This window comes from Palaemon carinicauda, chromosome 1, assembly GCF_036898095.1.
Source record: "Palaemon carinicauda isolate YSFRI2023 chromosome 1, ASM3689809v2, whole genome shotgun sequence".
Taxonomy (NCBI): Eukaryota; Metazoa; Arthropoda; class Malacostraca; order Decapoda; family Palaemonidae; genus Palaemon; species Palaemon carinicauda.
The window spans coordinates 258200644-258206516 of NC_090725.1; the positions used below are offsets into that span (position 1 = coordinate 258200644).

The 5873-nt window shown below is 34.7% G+C and overlaps 1 non-coding gene across 1 annotated transcript; it reads left to right on the plus strand.

Annotated features, from left to right (window-relative positions):
* Positions 1 to 3382: 3382 nt before the first annotated feature.
* Positions 3383 to 3455, plus strand: TRNAG-ACC (transfer RNA glycine (anticodon ACC)). The gene has a single exon. It is a non-coding gene; the product is annotated as a tRNA-Gly (tRNA).
* Positions 3456 to 5873: the final 2418 nt, after the last annotated feature.

Sequence of the window (5873 nt, forward strand, 5' to 3'; positions counted from 1 at the left end):
TGTCCCAACTGGAGAACCAAACTTACTTGTTATAACTCCAGGGGAGTCTGTGTATACTAGGTCCAAGCAGTTACCAGACCTGTGAGTAGCTTTACTTATGATTTGCTCACAACCTAATTCAGAGCCAAAGTCCAAAGCTCTTAAGACATGGTGATCAGTAGGAGAAACAGAATATAACCACTCACTATGTTGAGCATTGAAACCACCAACGAGAACAAGAAAAGGCCTTTCTATCATCCTCTTGCATTTTAGCCATAGGGTAATAAGATAACTGACGATAGAATCATCAAAGTCTGGATTCCGATACATAGAACACAAATAAGAGGTAGTTATTGACATCTTTACTTAATGTTAGGTGTAAGAAAAATATTTCATAAAGGCCCTTCCACAACGGAAAAATCAATTTAGTAGGATAACATGAAAGTAAGCTGAAGCACAAGTCTAAGGTACTCTACAGTAAATTACGATAACACCCAATTTTCTTTAGGGCAATAACCTATCTACTTTTTTTAATATAACTACATAGGTAAGTAAAGAGTGGAGTTAGATTTTATTTCAAAGGTACCACAATTCTTGGTCAACGTATATCATATTAATTGTTTTTTTATTTCAATTACATTCATGTGCCACCAGGCTGACTAACGGCGAAAGCATTAGGAGTGCAGAAAAGGGGAATTAAATAAAAATCAATACGTATGAAATCTTTAGGGTTTGTTAAAATTAGAGAGACAAGATAGAAGGATGTGAGCAAAAGATTTGTAAAACATAAGAAAAATATGTTGATATTCGATTCACTTTTATTACTGTAGAATAATTCTGAAAAGGCAAAGTAACATTCTGTTGACCCTTTAATCTACAGTTATAAAATAGAAGCATTGATTGATTGATTAATTATGAGTTATCTGGCATCCTGACATCTAAGGTCATCGGCGCCAATATTATAAATAAATAAATAAATAAATAAATGAAAATTCAGTTTAAAAACAATAAAAGAAAAACCTCCTTATAAGAGTTAGATAGCTTTCAGAAGACCTGCTTCTGAAATAAATAAAAAAATATCACTAGTATGGTACGACACATCACGTCCGAGAATCTTGGCAAGGATGAACCTGCCATCCTCACCTCGAGCCTCAAACAGATGTCTATTTCTTTCAGTACTATAAGTGGGGCATTCAATCACCAAACGTCTCATTGTAAAGGGTACCAAACAGTCGTCGCAATATGGTTGGTATTGGCCATTTAGCAGAAACTCAAGAGTCAACCGAGTTTGACAAATGTGGAGACGACAAAGAGACGTCTCCCACTTTAAGGGCATCATGTTATACCTCCAGGGAGATATGACATTTGTTATTTCTCTCATTTTATTGCCATCTAGACTATCCCAGTCTTGTTGCTAATTATTATAAAAAATTTCTTAATGGTAAGTAGGAAATCATTACAGGGAATGAGATACCTTCATAGCAGCAACTCGGAGGCAGCATTCTTTGCCAGTAAATCTGCTTTCTCATTCCCGGACACACCTACATGTGCTGGAATCCAACAAAATCGAACTGTTATACCCCTCAGTCCAATAATAAAAAGCCATTCTAAAATCTTTAAAACTAAAAGGTTACTAGAATTGAAAACTTCTAAAGCTTGAAGGACACTCCTTGCATCTCTAAAAATGGTAAAATTGCCCTCCCTCTCCAACATTATTTTCTTAACAGCAGCTAGCATGCCATTCAGTTCGACAGTAAATATGGAAGTCGTTAGAGGAAGCGCACCTCTACAATTAAAACCATTACTATGTACTCCAAATCCAACGCCAGTATCAGATTTGGAGCCATCAGTATACTTAAAAGTTGATTCCTTATGTTCTGCAACATATAGAAGCAGCTGATTCATATAGATACTGGTGGTATAAGCTAAGTAACAAATGGTGGTAAGATGAGAAGTCTGACAATGAAGTAAAGAATGTAGCAGGCTGGTCACAAAGAAGAGTCTTATGGTGGCTATGGAATCAAAGGTGGGAATACATGAAGAGATCACTGAGCTAACTTTCCATTATATGAAGTAAGGGTGGGTGTTAGACACACATGAAAGGAAATAAACTGGGATGAGCTGCTTATACATAACATGTCGAGAAAGGTGTATTTTAATGGTGAGAAATATCAAGCTAAGTATAAAAGAAGTAAAATTTTAAATGCAAAGGAAAGGATGCATCATGTTTTAGAATGGTTTGGCCATGTGGAAGAATGGGCAACAATATATAGAAGGAAAGTATGTATATCTAATTCAAGAATGTCAGGAGGGAGCAAAGAACAGACCTACAACATGTGAGTTTAAATTGGGTTACACTTATACAATTACGGTATACGCCGATATACCATGCTGAATATTTTGAACTCAAATTTGGTCCAGGTGTAAGTAATTTCTGGGATGTGGAGCTACTCTGATTATCAATTATGAAATCAGCTGGAAGGCAGCTTAAAGAGTGCATGTTTTCCAAACAAACTAGTAAGGTTGTTCGCACATTTTTCTACAGTCAAAAGTTAGATAATATATAGCACTGTAACGAAAAATAGGGAATAAAGAATTTCCTTTTTGAAATTCGAATATAACAAGAAATTATAAAAATCCAAGGCTCATTAGGGACACACATTTCAATTCATGCCACAATCCAAACAAAATCTGCAGCAGCAAATAATTGAATCTGCTATCAAAAGTAACTTTCATTAAATTTCATAATGCTACAAATGAAGCAGTTAAACTTTTATATCAACAAAAATCAATTGATTTAAAGAACTACAAGTAACCATATGATACACGACTATTTGAAAGAAATTAAAAAAAAAAAAACTAATTTTAATCAAAATGTAAGAAAATAAGGATGATTAAACATACGAAAAAAAAGTTCACATTTACTCGTACGTATAAACAAGCAAAGTGATTGAGTACCAAAAATGACAGTAACGCCAAGTGCCCTCATCCCCCCCCCCCCTTTCAAAAAAATAAATAAAGACCCAAACGAGTAACTAGTAAACTTGCTCATCTTCCATTGGGTAAAAAACTATTACGTGACATAATCAATTATATGGACCGAGAATTATGAGTCATATTTGCTACATGCGTACCAAAAGTACGGTGGTGACTGTAGAGATAAGGCCTACTGATAGGAGATCACAAATTAGATAAAACCTGAATCTGAAAACAGAATTTATCATATTCTTTTAAATTCAAACAAGCAACTCATCTATTAACTATAACTAGGGGTATAATGTTAATAAGTGAATGAACAAAGCTTGAAGGAAAAGTGTAAATGGTGATGTTAGTTTCTTACCAGGTATATGTGATATCTAATCTCAATCTTTTTAATTAGGAGTTTAAATTCATAATTAATAACGGGGGTTGTAGCTCAGTGGTAGAGCACTTGCATACCATGCGAGAGGTCCTTGGTTCGATCCCAGGTGCCCCCTAAATTTTTTTATTTTGGCAGGAACCTCCTCTTGATTCTTGGTTGCTAAGCGTATTTGTTATGCAGATGATAACAGATCCTAACGCTAATGCTTTTTCCCCAGAAATTTCGGAAGTATTATTTGATGATATTTAGCTATTACAACGGATACCATTTCGTTCCGTCGACTGCCTTTACAATAAATAATAAAATTTGACTCCGAGGCCAGGTCATAAATATTCAAATTACTTTAAAAATGTAAAGTATGATTAAAATCAATATTTAAAAAAAACACATTCACATATCACGGCATGCCATTCACTTATTTTGGAAAAGTTATAAATGAAATATGAAAATTTTCAGTAAAATAAATCCATTTCATGTAGATAACATTTAAAATAACAGCAACAGATGGCATCTCCCTGCACGCAGATTTACAAATTCTGTAAATGTGCTCAACCGACATTAATGTCAGTCACTATGATGGATCTTTTCTTAGCATTATTATTGAACTTTTGAGTAATAGTTTGTAAAGAGTTGTTGTTGATGGGTACCATTGTGAATCTAGGAATGTGATATCTGGTGTTCCTCAGGGTAGTGTTCTTGGCCCCATTACTTTACATACTATATACAAGTTATGTAGTTTGGCCAAAAAACAAGCTCGTTGCATATGCAGATGATGATACTCTCTTTGCACCAATTTCATCCCAATGAATGTATATCTGGCATTGCTGAATTCCTTAATAGAGATCTAGCTAAATTTAATGCGTAGATCAAATTATTGGGAAGTGGCTCCTCAACATCCATATCTCAGCACTGATAATGTTTCTTTAGCTTTACTTTAAGTGTGATTCTTGATATCAAATTTACTTTTGAGAAACACATTCGGTCTGTTTGTTCTCCAATAAAAAAAAAAGGGGGGGGCTTATAGCGTCTTTTAAGATTTTCCGTGATCAATCTGTTCTGAAGAAGTGTTTTAATTCTTCCATTCTGCCTTGTTTCGAGTATTGTTCTCCTGTTTGGTCTTCATTTGCTGAATTTCATGTTAATTTGTTGGACAAGAACTTGGGGTATATTAAATTTCTTGTTCCTAGCACCGTCGTTCAGTTAGTTCTTTATGCATGGTGCATAAGATTTTTTCATATCTTTGACCATCCTTTGCATTCAAATCTTCTCAGACTGTACTATCCTGCACGTATAATAGGTATGCAGTTAATTCTTAAAGTCATGCCTTCTCCATCATACAGCTTAATATTACACAGTATTCTAGAAGTCTTATTCCAACTGCGACCCGATTATGGAATGCTCTTCCTAATCATGCAGTTGAATCGTTGGAACTTAGGAAGTTCAAACTTGCAGAGAATGTTTCAATGTTGAACAGGCTGGCATAAGTCTCTCTTCATAGTTTATATATGTGACAAATCTATTTTAACGTTATAACTTTATCATAAAATATCTTATATTTATTCATTACTTCGCATGTAGTTTATTTCCTTTTCTCACTGGGCTATTTTCCCTGTTGGAACCCTTAGGCTTATAACATCCGGCTTTTCCAACTAGGGCTTTAGCTTGGCTTAAAATAATAACAATAATGAACACACTAGCGAATTACTACAATACGAAATACATAGCTGTACCTGTGAACAGGTATGCCCTAACTTCAGATTTGTTAAAATAACTTCAACCTTTTGTCTGTCGAAAAAAAAAACCCACTAAGTCAGGAGTCAATGTTAGTCCTGGTGCTTTTACATATCTTATTATTGATAATGAGGGAAGATAACTACCTCTCTAGTCATTTCCTTAAAAATTAGCCCATAATTGGTTTCTTCTTGTTAAGTGAGGAATCCTTCCGATTGAATAATCTAAATTCAAATCGGCTTCTTACGCTTCTCTGTCTGCTGCCTGAATTCCAACAACAAACTTTTGATGACTTGCCTCAATTTTCCCAAGGATTTAACTAACAGGGAGACAAGCGTAAAGACGTTTATAGAGATAGGCACAATAATTGTTGCTGTACACACATTTGTAAAAATTTCTAATCAATCTACCTTATGATAAAAATTGATTGTTTATCCAGGTTTTATAAACAAACGTCCTAAGAACCACTTTTTGATAAACAAGTTCCATCCAAACAAATATCTAGATTGGGTAAACAAACAAAAAAAGATAACGTTTCTATTGAGATATCTGGACCGCGGATGAAACCTGAAATGTCACCGAAATACAATTTCAATTCTCATCAATTTTCCATTTCCAGTTCATTCGTCATTCACCCTTTTCCTATTTAATTGGTCAGCTGTGAAAACACGTTACAACTACGAAATATATGTGACAGAAGAACGGAAATGCAATTTCACTCACGTCCCTGAAATATCTTTCCACCTTATTCCCCGGTGTACCGGTTTCAAATTACCCCCTCCAAATCTTACCCCCTGGTAGT